The sequence below is a fragment of the Anser cygnoides genome, chromosome 3 (assembly GCF_040182565.1).
Source record: "Anser cygnoides isolate HZ-2024a breed goose chromosome 3, Taihu_goose_T2T_genome, whole genome shotgun sequence".
Lineage (NCBI taxonomy): Eukaryota > Metazoa > Chordata > Aves > Anseriformes > Anatidae > Anser > Anser cygnoides.
In genome coordinates, this window is record NC_089875.1 from 52278641 (window position 1) to 52294212 (window position 15572).

The window sequence follows — 15572 nt, forward strand, 5'->3', positions numbered from 1 at the left end:
TTTGTATTGTAAACAGTTTCACGTAGGAATACTTTGTTTCTAGCAGCAGGTGAATGCTGCTTGTGTTTTAAGACTTTGCCCTGGGTCCCATCTGCTAGCTCTGAGTCCTGGCTCGGCAGAGCCGGCTGTGTTGGGCCTGTCGGATGAGCGCAGTGGGTACCCAGGGGGCTGCGATGTGCAGGCTTACCAGGCACTGCAGCAGGACATGTGAAGTCCACAAGGTCTTACTGGGTCCCTTTAAGGAAGACAGAACCATTCTCCTCCAGAGAGGAGTGGTGGTGCTGGAGAGAGAGAGGGGCTCAGGCCAGGCTGGTTCTTTCTGCTGCAGGCTGGAGTGACTCCACGTGTTGTGCTTTTCCTCAGCACCTCCATCATCAAGCGTGGCTCCTCACAGCTCTGGCATGGGAAAGGAGGCAGAAGGGCCAGGTCTGTGTTGCAGCCACCAGCAATCTGCTGCCGTAGGTAATTGCCTGTTTTTAGCTATATGTGTACAGGACCCCATAAAGCTGACCACAGAGAAGTCACGGAGAGCCAGCCTTCTCACTGTAGCAGCAGGTAGGTTCTGTCAGGTACCAGCACATCCTTAGTCATCAGGTGGAAAATTAGGTATGAAGAGGAATGTAAGTTTATTTCATCCTGACTCAGGATGTCATTACTGGTTTTTATCTAAATATACAAAATAATAATTAAGCTAAAGGGAAAAACATCATGGAAAGGCTCTGGAACTGTCAATTCACATACATTTTTGCAGAAATTACCAGGAGACGGTCTTGGGGAGGTGACCTCTGTCATTTTATATGACAGTTTTAATGAAAAAGCAGACCAAAAGACTGTACCCTTTAGAAGAAGATAGAGGTATTTTATGCAATACCATCTACCTTGTGTTGGGATATATGTCAGATCCCAAAGGCATAATCCCATACAGTATTCTGGGTGTGGGGAAAACCAAGAGAAAGTCTTTCTAAGCCTGGTAGTAACGGGATCTTTAACATCAGTCTGTTGAAGGGATGTGAAGTTATTTTGCAGGTATTTATAAATCGTTTCTGTTCGGCTGGTATTTGTGCCTTGTCCTGTAACTTCTGATGACAGCTGTTATACTTCATCCATCCTTGTGATGGAACCCAGAAGTTATTGAACTGAATTTTCTTGTAGGATTGTAATCTACATTTCAGTAAGTGTTCTTTATAGTTAAGACTGTGATAAAAGATCTGCTCTGATAGAATATGCATGTTTTTTCAAATGCTTTGCCTAGATTAATTTTTTATTCCCAGTGAGTCCAACAGCAACTGCCATTTATAGCTGGAGTTTTTTCATTAAGTTGTTGGAAATAACTGTACTGTATCAAGTGATAAATATGCTTTATTACTCTGGAAATTTGGCACTGTAAAGCATGAACATAATTTTCTTATAAGATACTTTCCATGCTGTGCACAAATCTCTTATGTGTCTTGTGTTGTAGTTGTCCTTATTTTCATTTAAATTTATTGCATTGCTTTGTCTAATGAAAATATTTTGATTGGTTAGTAAACATGCCACAGGGGGTAGGTAATTTACATGAACCAGCAATTCTGTTGAAATTGCTATTCAACGGTTTAAACTACTTATTTCATCCCAACTATGGTTAAACTAAGGGAAAGAGCTCCCAGAAATGACACCTAGCCCCTCCTCAAAAATGTTGCAGAAATGCAGAACAGGTGATTGTTTTTCTTTTTTTTCTGTAAGGGAGTAACTTTCTGGGAAAGTAGTAGGAGCATGGTGTGTTATTTGCTGTGAACACCCCTGTGACGTGCTTCTATTGCAATAAACTCCTGTAGCCATTGATGCTGTTCTAGTTCTACTATAAAACTAGATGGGACTGAAGTTCACTGCTAGTAGCTCCACATGACTAAAGTTAATTTCTCAATTAGTCTAAGTAGCACTGTGAAACAGGGCTGCAATGCCTACAAAACAGCAACTTCATTGAGAAAAAGAAGCAATGAAAACAAATGTCAGAGGACAGCCACATACCTCTCTCCCTCAGAACATGAAGCTTCTCAAGATGCTGCTGTTTATTTTTGTTCTGTTTATATCTGTTAGTTATTAAATACTTAAGACATAACTAAATCTGTAAAGCCACATAACACCTCAGGTATCACCTGAGGCTTGGTAAGGAAGATCTAATCTGTGTGCTACAGGACTTGTAGAGGTTATGCAACCTTGGGGCCTCAGTTTCCCATTCTTCCATGGCTGCAGGTGAAAACATTTTTTGTTTGGCAGCCCTGAAGAGTGCTTAATGCTGAATGCTAGAAATATGCAAAGGATTCTGCTGTGGGGCATGGTGTAATAGAAATATCCTCTGTTGCTCTTGGACATTTTGGAGCATCTTGCACTTGTTTGTGTGTACATGCAATGTTCACTGACAAACTGCTTTCTGCTTTCTTGCTCCCTCTGTTTCCACTTTCATGCATCCAACAAAGCACTATGGCCCTAGCCCCTGTGGGCCTAAAACTAGATAGAAAAAGAAAGTCTAAATAGTATCTCAAGATACGTCTAACCATGCGTGTGCCTCAGGTCAGTCAGTACTCAAAATTTCATTATTAAAATTTTGTGAGAGCTAAAAGCTCTGTTTCTTCCCAGGCCTGAAAGCTACATCTGTATCCATGTGATTATTCCTGTCTTGTGCCTAAGTGTTCGTAGGATGCATTTCTTCTCCCTCGCCTCTTCCTGATGTAGCTGAACCAGTAGGTGTGCTCATAGAAAACTTGCCAAATCCTGTCACTTTGCTACATTGAAAATTCACAGTGGGACTGCAGCAGGGGAAGGGAAAAACAACAACAACAAAAAAAAAAAGGAGAGAAGGGGAGAGGGGCAGCCCTCTGACCATTTCTGAGAGCTCAGAAGGGATGGGAGGTTGCAGCACATCTTCTTCCCTCCAAGAATGTGCTAGCCTGGGCTGCCCAAGAATGAGTCCTACACAGCCCTTAGTTAAAACTGCTTTTTGGAGGAAAAGGCTCATTGTTGTGAGCAATAGGGGAGTAACTCTCCCCAGGTGGGATGAGAGAGAGAATCAGAAAGGTAAAAATGGGAGAACTCATGGGCTGTGAGAGGACAGTTCACCAGGTAAAGTAAGAACTAGGCTCACAAGCAAAGCCAAGCGAGGGATCCCCTTGCTGCTTCCCATCAGCAGGCAGGGGTTTGGCTGCTCCTAGGCCAGCAGGGCTCAGCGTGCCGAGTGGCTCCTCAGGAGGACAAACGCCATCACTCCCAACATCTCTCCTTCCTCCTCCGTTGTCACAGCTGCCCCATGGTGTGGGACATCCCTCTGGCCAGTTTGGCCTGGCTCTCCTGGTTGTGTACCCCCCCAGCTCCAGGTGCACCCCCAGCCTCCTCGCTGGCAGGGCAGTGCCAGGAGCAGAAGAGTCCTGGGCTGATATGTGAGCACTGCTCTGCAACAGCTGAAACGTCAGGGTGTTATCACCTCTGTTTTAATCAGAAACCCCAAACACAGCATTATATGTCCCTCTATGAAGAAAACTAACTCTGTTCCAGCCAACACCATGACGCTCATTAATTCAAAAAACAATAAGCATTTAGATTGGCAATGCTTATGCATCCACCTACCCAGGTTGCCAGCTTCTGAGGGTGCCCCACGAGGAACCTCCTTTCCTTGTGAATGCAGAGAGCAGTTCACAGCTCAGGGCTGTCAGGCTGGTGCAATGGAGGTTGGCAGCACAATCCAGGCCACAGATAGCTCAGCCCTTGTGTGGCTTCTCTGTCTCCAGAAAATATGTTTATCTTCTGTCCAAGAGAAAATAACCTGTATAATTCCATCATAAATAAGGATCTGCAGCCTACCTAAACGCATCAGTTTCATGATTAGCATCAGCTTAGGCCATTTCCACATCTGAAATCTGCAAAATATTTGTGCCAGGACAAAGGCGGCAGCATATGTTAAGCTTGTCTGTGTGTAACGTGATGGTCAAAGAGCCAAATATTCTTCTTTTTCAGATGGTCTTCTCTAAAACATAATAACTCTTAAATCCTGTACATCTGAAGAATTAACAGTAAATCTTGAGTCCAGCTGTAACACGTCTGAAGATTAAATGTGGGGATCCAGGGATAGAATAATTCATTCAATGCTGAGCCACAGATCTACAACATCCTTTTTCTGTTGTATTTCATGATTACTGTGAATGGTTTAGTGTGTGAGATAAACTCACAATCCAGAGCATATGACAAGCTTGTTAGCTTTTCGCTCATTTTAAAATAATCTTTGAACAGATAAAATCAATGAATTAAGAATCAAAGAACAAGGTACTATAAATATTGCTTCTCACACCTATGTGCAGGCAGTTCTCTTTCATTTCTTACTTAAGCTTTGCCGATTCACTGACAATTCTTTATGTAAATATAGCTCCTAAAATGTACCTTGCAGCTCATTCCAGTTTCTAACACTGTGGAGTTCAGAATGCTATCTCTTTCTTGCAATACTGTATTGGAAATACTCAATGTCATGCATGCAAAGGCCAGGCAGAGCAGCAAGCTACAGCAGAATTTTCCTGGCTTCAGCCTTAATAGGAAGCGGTCAGGAATTTCCTGCTTTGAAATGTTTCTGAAGTTCTGAAATTGTTGTGACATTCTAATTTAATACTATTTAAACAAAAGTTCTATTTCTTTATTTCTTCTTTATTTTTTCAAACTCTAATTTACAGTAAAACAAATTGCAGTTATCAAAATGAAATGTTTCAACTGATTTTAGGATTACTTTTTTTCCCAAACTTTTGGCCTGAGGCCATATTTGGATCTTTTTATGTTGTATCTATAGTTAGAAAAAATAATTGAAATTGTTTGTGGCAGCAAAACAGCTTCCATCTCAGTACAGCATTAGTATTGTGTTAAACTAGCTTTTCATATTAGAAATTGTAAATGTAAGGAAAGTATAGTAAGGCTGTATTTCTTAGACAAAAGAAGAAATTATTATAAATGACATAAAAACTGCTAACCTTCAGTTGACAAAGTCAACATCATAAATATATGAATGTTTGTATATGTTCTAGCCTTAAAATATTTTGAAAGCAACAGCCACCTACCCACTTCATCACTTTTTCAGTTTAAATTTGCTGTTTTCCTTTTAGCTCCTTTTGCATCTCCCTGTTCATGCAAGCAGGAACAGATAGGTTTGGTGTTTGTAAAACGACAGCTGTTCTTGCTGCCCTAAAGTGTTCAGAAGCTCAGTAGCTGATGAACATATAGCATAATAACAACCATGATGACAATAATGATGGAGTCTAATTTACTACTCTGTCCCAGCCCTAACCTGATGCAGTTACTAATGTCAGGTACCTGTGAACCTATTCTTCCTTCCATATTATCAAAATACAAGTGAATTGAGGTTGGCAAAAAGTGGCAGGAATGTTTTCCCTCAAACTATTTTCCACCTCTGTGAAATACCGGCTGCCATTTAACTTTTTACAGTTGGGATAGTTTCTGTGAAGATATATTGGTACTACAGTTGAGAAGAACAACTGTTTATCCCAGAAACATACAGTTGTTCCAAAATTTCCCGTGGACTCTGAATTTTTTTTTGAGTATGAGCCAGTGTAGCCACCAGTGTGATAAAGAGCCTACCAACCACCTCCTTTTTTATTATATGCTAATATATTTTTGAAAAATGTATTTTGGGGAACAGATCATACAAATGAATAGCATCGAGCAGTTAAACTTGAGTTACAGAAGCGCAAACAATTCTTTTTGTGTCTGCATGTGGAGGGATTCAAATCCCGGTCAGGAGCTGGACAACAGCAAACCTCATTAAAATTTGCCACTTGGCAAAAGTACAATATAGTTATCAAAGAGAAACATTGCCATGGATTATTTTATAGACAGAAAACCATTTATAGGCCATAGCTAGGGGTATGGATGGAGGGCAGAGAGATCAAGCGAGGGCTGTGAGAAAGAAACCAGTTTTTGTTGAGCAAACTTAAGACCTTTAAGGCAGCCTCCCAGGTGAATGTTTTTTGCCCATCTGAGAAGCAGAAATACAGCTACTAGGGATATACGCACAATGGAAAATTAGTAGTATCTTGTTGTTGACTGTAGTCATTTCAAATGGCTTAGAAGGAACAGTAGCCATTTAAAAAAGCAAATATATTTAAAGGTGGCTTAGTATTGGGAAGGACTATAGTTTGGAAAGTTCCTCAGGAGACGTAAGCCCAACCTTCCATTCAACACAAGACCAACCTAGACCAGGTTGCACAAGGCCTCGTCCAGTCCCATTTTGAGTATCTCCAAAGGTGAACGGCCTTACTGGGTTCCTGTTCCAGTGCTAGACTCTTTGCTGTGAAAACTTGTTTCCTAGTATATCACTGGAATTTCCCATGCTACAACCTGTGTTATTGTCATTCATCCTGTCCCTGTGTACTTCTCAGAAAACTCTACCCCCATCCAAATTTGGTGGCTTATGTTGCAGTGTTATCACATCTGTGCTGGCTGCAATGAAGAGAAGGAATAAGCAGTCTGTTTCCAAGAGGAGCTGTCATACAGACTTGAATGTTTTTGCAGGGACCCAGAATGGGAAACTAAGAATACAACCCATCATCTAAGGGGCAACAATTTCACTTATAAACCTTTAAATGTCAGTAGTAACAGAGCACGTATTTTCAATCTGTTGTTTTTCCTGATTTAAAAGTTCTAATATGATGTTTAAAATATAACCCACAGCCTAGTGTACAATTCTCCATTTTGTGTTTCACTGTCTAACACTGTTAACACTGTTGATACTACTTATTTAGATTTAATAATGACATGCTTTTGGTTCACCTGTAATTTTGTCTTTACAGATCCCTTGATATGTATTATCACTGACAGTGCCCTCTCTTGATCATTCTTTTGAGCAATTCTTTGCCTGCCCCACCTCACCATTTAGCAGCTTCTGAGATTTATAGGATAGTTTCTCTGCCAGTTGTAAGAAGTCTGGGGTTGCAAGTTCATGATTAGTAAAAGAAAATGTACAGCTGATCACAGTAAAAATCAATTATGTTAGATGTGAAAAAATGCATTACAACACTGGTGCCTGTGTGGTGCCTTGAGCCAAGGATAAATGCATAATATATTTGCATGCATATAACGTTGCTTTATTTTGATACCTACTATAAATTTCAAGTTGACTAAATCTGGCTGTCTGGACAGACACTTGTCTTGAGCATCTCCAGGCAGCATCTTTGTTCATACCTACTTCCAAAGATGCTCTCAACAATTTTGTGTGATAAAAGAAGACTCTGCCTGGATTGATTTTTTTTTTTTTTTTGGGTGGCTAAAACTAGATAAATAAATCCTGCCCCTAAGCAGCATCTATCCCTTGAGTGATTCCCCACTTCATTTTCATAATAGCGTCGTAGGTCTTTTCATAACTCTTATTTCTCATTTGTGGATTTCAAAACACAGTGGAGTTCAGTAGCAATATAGCTGTTTTCTAGGTGGGAAACTGAAACATCATGAGCTGAAAGAGTTTATACAGATTCTAATTATGGCTTTGTTTTCTAATTCCCGGTGTACAGCCCTAACCTCTAAGACAAACTGTAACTTGAGTCCTTTAGGCACCATTTTTACCCATAAATGTTGGAGCTTGAAATTAGGTTATTACGTGATAACTTCTGTTTCCTTTTTTTTTTAATTAACCCCCCAGCTTGAAAATATAGGAGTTAAAACTCAAGGTGTGTAAAGAAAATAAAAGACTTCAGATACAGTCCCTAAAAGGCAAAGATAGGCAATTTTTAAACATGCTTTCCTGAGCACCCCACAAAATGCCTATGATTTTGCAGAGTTTCTAACTTTCACTGTCTCTGTGTATGCATTTAGCCAGCACAGTATGCTCTGTTTATGCAGTGATGGTGGTAAATAGTAATAAATACATTGCAGAGTAGCAGGTCTTTGCAGGCTGCAGAGAGCTGTGGAGCTAGTTTAATCTGTCTAGTGCAAAGAAGCTTCAATATAGAAAATCTGGGTGGTCTCTGAGGGGGGAAGGAAACAATAGCCTGCTTCAAGTAGCTATATTTTAAGCAGACCACCTCTTTGCTTTTTGGTAAGGGGGGTGGGAGGTTTTAGGGAGTACAGGGAATAACAGTGAAATAGTTTGATTCATGATCAAAAGCCATGCAAGTCTGGAAGGGTTCCTTTTCAAAATCTCCTACATTTAAAAAAAAAAAAAAAAAGTTTGAAAGGAAAAAGAAGAAAGAATCCTGCTGGAAGTCTTTATTGGGTTTTGTTTGTATGCTTGGTTTTTGCCTAACAATGTTGCTCAAATACAATGTCGGGAGTCTGTTGTTAAGGATCAATGGCAACTTCCAGTAAAGCTCTGCATCTGCTAGTGTGGAGTAATTAACAGTACGGAGCAGTGTGGGTGCTTACCTCTGAACAGAGACCCGTGAGACCTTTGCTGTTCTTGAGCTAATTGCATGTAGTAGGGCATTATCCTGTAGGAAATACCTCTTAAACATGGGGTTTTAGTCCAATATGCAAAGATTTAGCCATGAGGCTGATTAGGATTAGAATTATGAGGGTCAAAATTATTTGTCTGGATGATTATCTTAGACTAAAAGTAATATAATTTTGCTAGCGGTTTTCAATCACCTGCAAGTAGGTAGACACTGGCTTTATGCCTAATATACTATGCAATAATGCTCTGTTTGATGTTAAATAATGCTAATATGCTGAGAGAGAAATACAATGAATATGAAAAATACATTATTCTAGTAACCAAGGGTTGTGCTAAAAGGATGTAGAAGAAAATATAAGGAATTCAGAGAGGTAAACATTAGTTCCGTGTGTGTTCTGGGGAAAAAAAAATAGTAAGAAATACATAACTACTCTAACTGGGGGATGGGAGGGGATAAAATGTATTTTCTCTTGTTATCACCACAGCATATGCATGTGCTATGCTTCATTAATGTGAAGTTACTACTCAGAATGCAGCAAAAATCATGGTTAAGCAATATTTAGGAGAGTATTTGAATTAAATTTAAGCTTCTAAACAATAACAGGCTGAATTTCTTAATGGCCTCTAAATAAAAAGGAACTTGTTTTCTGTTGGAAAAACAAATGGTTTCATGCATAGTAAGCTGCTTCAGGACTTTTCCTTTCTAAACCTTCAAAAGCTGATTTGGTCTTTACAGATGAAAATCCAATGGCAACTGACGTGTGCCACCAACATACCTAGGGAATGAATAAGATGATACCGTGCATCATTGTACCAATTGAAATAAAACATACTGTATTTTCAGTACTACTCACTAGCTTGTATGTGCACATATGCAAATGTCATATGGGTTATAAAGTAATCACCAAGATTTCTAGCTGAAGTTGTTTGTTTGAACACATTGTTTAGCCATCTATAAAAAAAAAAAAAGTCTATATAATGTGAATTCAAAGTCACTTTAGATATATAATTCCTCTCAGTAAGTGTTGGTTGTCTGCCTTCATTTCTTCATGCCTGTGCCTCTGTTAAGTTTCTGAACAAACAGTGTTATACTTTGGAATCATGTTGTTGTAGCTCACACATCATTTTAGCAGAGACTTATAGTTACTATTATTTTAACAAAGCAGTACCCTTAATTTGCCACATTACATTTATGAAATTGACTTAAACATTACTTTTCTACTTCTTTATTTGATAGTTCCAAAAAAAAATCTGGAAACGTAATTGTTTCTAGTTATTACAGAATCACAGAATCATCTAGGTTGGAAGAGACCTCCAAGATCATCTAGTCCAACCTCTGACCAAACACTAACAAGTCCTCCACTAAACCATATCACTAAGCTCTAAATCTAAATGTCTTTTGAAGACCTCCAGGGATGGTGACTCAACCACTTCCCTGGGCAGCCCATTCCAATGCCTAACAACCCTTTCAGTAAAGAAGTTCTTCCTAACATCCAACCTAAACCTCCCCTGATGCAACTTTAGCCCATTCCCCCTCATCCTGTCACCAGGCACATGGGAGAATAGACCAACCCCTACCTCGCTACAGCCTCCTTTAAGTTACCTGTAGAGCATGATAAGGTCACCCCTGAGCTTTCTCTTTTCCAGGCTGAACAATCCCAGCTCCCTCAGCCACTCCTTGTAAGACTTGTTCTCCAGGCCCCTCACCAGCTTCGTTGCCCTTCTCTGGAGTCGCTTGAGCTTTCTTGCTTTTAAATTTCTTTCATTTCTTCTATTGTTTTAGGAGTTTATTTTTCACTTCATCTGGTTTTGCTTGCTCTTTTAAATACAGTCTTCAGATTTAGTCCTCTGCTTGCACTATAATCACTACGTTTTACAATATTGTAGTAAGCAAAGTGATAGACTACAGCCAGCCTTCGTTGAACACTCATCACAGGGCTCAACTTTTATTTTATTTCTGAAATACCGCAAACATACAGAAATGTAAAACGGCCTCATAGGAAAGGGATAGATACGTCCTTTTACATCTCACTGTCACTTACTGGAGTTGCTGGAAAAAAATAGAAACTCAATCTACAGAAGAAAGCAGGCCTTCACCTAAGGAGTTGGGTGATGCAGCACACTTTAGCAGAATAGACTGTGCTGTGCTCCAGGGCAGTGGAGGGGCTCTCAACATGCATCGAAACAACACAGTCAGTGCAATTTACTCTCCTCAGGAGCACCAGGAAGAGAGGAATACAAAGTGAGTCAGTTTCCCTTTTAGACTATTTCTGAGGCTGCACAACTGTGTCCTATTTGCTTGTCACCATTGAATGCAAATTTAGAAAAAATGCCATTTTAGGCACTTAACTGGGACCAGAGAGGTTTTACTTGCAAATCTCTTCTGCATAAGGCTATATTTCAGTCCCAAGTAGTAAAACTGGTGTGATTGAACGCATGTGACATACTGCTAAGTGCAACAAGACGCAGCTCCTAGTGTTTGTAGGGCTTGTCCTGAGAAAATCTGAAAGCATTTCAGTAAGGCCATTGGCCTTCATTTTGAAGGCTGGGAAACTGAGGCACAAAGTGATGGGATGAGGTCAGTGACACCAGCAGGTTGCAGCCACCGGAGTGTCAGCTTGGCACCCACTGCAACAGATCATTAGCTTGGCCTATCTGTTGTCACTGAGCATGGTTCAAGTAAGTGCATTTTGGATGCAAAAGAGTGGTGTGTGAATGGTCTATTTGTTCCTATTACGATTTATTTTTTTAATGCCAGCATATTTGCATACATATTCTGGAATCAGTCATCGCTGTTTTTCATACTTGGAAATGTATGTATGTTTTTCATACTTACATACTTTCATGTACTTGACCCATCTCTGTTTCTTCTTTAGTTTAATTTAAAAACCTTCTTACAAACTGACAAAGATTCATGGATTTCCAGTTTATAGTTACACATTCTTAATCTAAAATCAATTTTCAACACTAAGAATATAAAAGTCTAGTTTTAAAAGGTGTACTACAAGTTTCTACATACTGTATGAATTTTTGGAAACAGATAACAGTGACTAGCCTAGATGCCATAGCTCAGACGAGTGATGTGATTGCCACGTTACTGAACAGGGAGAGTAGGCTAGGGATGCTGTATTACACTCTGCTACAGTGCTATGTGTGAATGTTAAATAATGGCACTGCTCAGCACATTTTTTAAGAGATACTTCAAGTGTGCATTTAGATTTATATGGCTTTGAAGACATTTGACAAAGAGGTCTGAAAACAAATTGAAGTGGTGGGTATGACCTACATAGGGATAGAGTTTATTTCAATGTGTTGAAAAAGGGAATGTGTGAATAGTGGATGGGGGACCCTGAAACCGCGTGTTCTTGACTGAAGTAAAAACAAAACCAACAAAAACACGAAACAACTATAATACTGTCTTGTTGCCGCTTATTACAGAAGCACACTTCAAAAATCTTTAATTCCAAAAGAAGAAAATATTTCACATTTCATCATTTGTCTGTCAGCACAACTTTTGATCCAGTCCTACGTACTTCTCATCATCTTTTTGCAACCCCGTTTGTGCCTTCTCTGTCCACATCTTCTCAGAAGGTACGGAGAATCATTGGCTTTGGTGGCAACGTGTTTTACTAGTGAGACATTGTGGAGAAAAAATAAATCAAAGAGGCATTGTGTGGGCTTTGGAATGTGGGCCATCTTTCTAATGGAGATCAAATAGGTGGTAAATAAAGGTGTGGATAATTTAAAACATTACATTTGAGATACTGAAGAGGGAAGAAAAAAATATCTATATAATCTTTAAATTGATGAAAGAGAATTTTTATGCTTGGGCATATGATTTCCTATTTATTTTATGCACAATTTTAAGAAAATGACAAATACACCCCAAAATCATGGGAACAATTCAAGCATAAGAAATTTTCTCCTGGAGAATGACCTTCGTAAGAAAATGTATGAAAATGCTTGACATGAGGACTAATCATAAAAATACCTTCTCAGTCATAAATCTGACCTTGTCCCTCTGATGCTATAATCTGTATATGGATGTAGCAAATGACTGGATCTTGCTTGGCTGTGGCAGTGCATTGCTGCTGTTACTGTTAATTCTTCATTCCGTTGGTTACAGCAATTATTGCGTTGCTCTGCTGCACCATTAACCTACCTTTAAGTACATGTTATGCCTCCCACTTACCTGCAAATTCTCAGTCAGAATGGCTGTGGCATACTGTGCTTTGACACAAAAGCTGTATCTTCATATTGCCAACTAACTGGCAAACCTTCACACACTAGGATTGGCTTCAGCGTTGCTAAAAATTAAATTGATGTTGGGCCAAATTCATTCATGCCATAACATCATTGACTTCAGTGCTATTACACCAGATTTGAGTTTAGTCTATTGTGTTCCTGTTGCTTGGTTTTTCCAGGCACAGATACAGGAAGGAACAGGGTGGATGTAGAATAGCTGATATCTTTGTCTTGCCCATGATTCATTTTCCTTGTAAATTACTTTCATTGAAGGATATGATATAACTTAGCAGATCCCTGGCACAGTTCTTCATACAAACAAATAACATTATGGAAAAAAAAATTCCTTTGTTTGTAATAGTCTGAGAGCATTGTGCTCACTAACCGTGTCTGACATCTGAAAACATAATGGGGCTGCTCCATCTGAAGCAAGGAAGGGGCAGAAAAGGCGTTTCAAATAGGATGGCAGCGACCAAATAACTTTTAACAATATGGGGTTTTGTTTGCAGTCTTTGAGATGTTTTGTAACATTGTGGTAATCTTCACAAAGCTCAACCAAACCAAGGAGCTTGCACAATAGTTTTCTTTGGAGCATTGTCAGTTGATGTAGAACACACAAAGTAGAAAAATAGGCAAATTTTGTCTATGCAGCAAATTGGGCCTAACCTAATGTGGTGGTTTTACTTGGGTGGGTGGCCGAGCTCCACCACAACTGCTCTCTCACTCTCCCTCCTCAAAGAGGAACAGGGAGAAAATATGATGAAAAGGGCTCAAGGGTTGAGATAAGGACGAGGAGATCATGCAGTAATTATCGTGACGGGCAAAACAGACTCAGCGTAGGGAAGATAGTAAGATTTATTACCTATTATTAACAAGCTAGAGAAGTGAAAAACAAAGGAAAGAAACCAAAAGCACCTTCCCCTCCATCCACCCTCTTCCACCTCCTCCCCCTGAGCGGCGCAGGGGAACGGGGGAATGGGGGTTATGGTCAGTCTATAGCGCTTCTTCGCCGCCGCTCCTTCTCGGTCACTCTCGTCCCCTGTGCTGTGGGGTCCCTCCCACGGGATGCAGTCCTTGTCGAACTGATTCGGCGTGGGCTTCCCACAGGCAGCAACTCTTCCAGAACTGCTCCAGATATGGGTCTGTACCACGGGGTCCATCCCTCAGGAGCAAACTGCTCCAACCTGGGTCCCCCACTGGCAGCAGCTCCTGCCAGGTCACCTCCTCCTGTGTGGTCTCCTCTCCACGGGCTACAGGTCTGGCCCAGAATCTGCTCCGGCAGGGGTCTTCCCCAGGCTGCAGTCTCCATCGGTGCAGGTCCACCTGCTCCACTGTGGTCTCCTCCATAGGCTGCAACATGAAACCTTGCTCCACCGTGGTACTCCATGGGCTGCAGGGGGACAGCCTGCTTCACCATGGTCCTCACCACAGGCTGCAGGGGACTTCTGCTCTGGCGCCTGGAGCACCTCTCCCCCTCCTTCTTCACTGACCCTGGCGCCTGCAAGGCTCTTCCTCACTCCTCTCACTCTCCCAGCTGCTGTGTGGCACAGTGTGCTTTTTTCCCTGACTTAAATATACTCTCACAGAGGCGCAAACAACATCACTTACTGGCTCAGCTCTGGTCAGCAGCAGGGCCCTTACCAAACATGGGGCAGCTTCTAGATCCTTCTCACAGAAGCCACCCCTATGGCCCCCTGCTACCAAAACCTTGCCACGTAAACCCACTACACCTGATGATTGTTACCATCATGTAACATGGAAATAAATTTAAGATAGAGGGAAAGCAGCTGAGGACTGGATTCTGCTCTGTGAACAAACAGGCAAGTATGAATTGTGAATCAAGTAATCACATTCTGGGGGAATAAGGGATATCTCTTCATGTTTTGTTTTCCACCAGGGTTTTTTCAACAGCTTCTGGAGCTGGCAGAAGGAAGAAGGACAAACTTAATGCTCATCCAGCCTTTTTTTTTTTCTTTTGGTACTTTTTTTGTTGTTGTTGTTGTCTTTGCTCCCTTTTGGCAGCTTTCTGCTCTTGCACTGGGTAGGACTAGCATGAAATTACTCTTGTGGAGATGATCATCCCCCTTGCATACACCTACGATCTTTCTCCAGTGCTTACCTAACACATCCTCAAATAAGCACCCATTGAATTTTCCCACGTGCAGCTTTCCGTACTCGGCTGGAGTTCATCGTGAAGATCTGCAGAACTGCTTCACTCTTTTCCTTCACATCCCTACTTTTAACTCTCCATGAGTGTGAAGCCTATGGAAAAAGGACCTGCTAGTGGCTGTTGGGCTGACCAACACTACTGCTGCTGAACTTTTTTTTATTGGATTTCCATCATTCTATGTCCATCTTCCCTTCCTTCCCTGTAGATAATACTGTATTAAACAGAAGGGATCTTGTGTTCTGCATTTTGTTTTCTACAGCAGTGAGATCTTAGCCCATGACTAAGTAAACCAAAATTTGTTAGCATGTTGCATAAAGGAAAAGACACAATGGAAGGAAAAAGGAGACCAACACAGAAAAACTGTCCAAGTAGAAAAGTGGCTGAGGTCTTGAGATCAGCCCTTTTAAAGCTGATGTCACATGATGCTTTCTTTCAAAAGAATTTATTTCAGGACTGTTTTTCTTAATTGTTCTTTCAATTTCATTGTCAGCATCCTGAAATATCTTCTTCAGCGTTCATGAGAGAAAATTCTGTTGTGGTTTAGAGCTGGCATGCAAATCTTAAAATTAAAACAGAGTGGTAGTTAAGTGGCTCTTGAAAGCAGCACTGTTTTGAAGTGAAGTCCTGTTCTTCCTGCAGCTCTGTTCATCTAACAAACATGGACAGGTCTCTGTGATGGAGAAACTGGCTATGATATACAATGGTACAGATAAGTGCTGGGGGGAGGGGAGTCTTTTTTTTGGG

General features: G+C 40.7%; 1 protein-coding gene across 1 annotated transcript in view; it reads left to right on the top strand.

Moving 5' to 3' along the window:
- SASH1 (SAM and SH3 domain containing 1) overlaps window positions 1-15572 on the top strand; it is a 554055-nt gene that overhangs the window by 66963 nt on the left and 471520 nt on the right.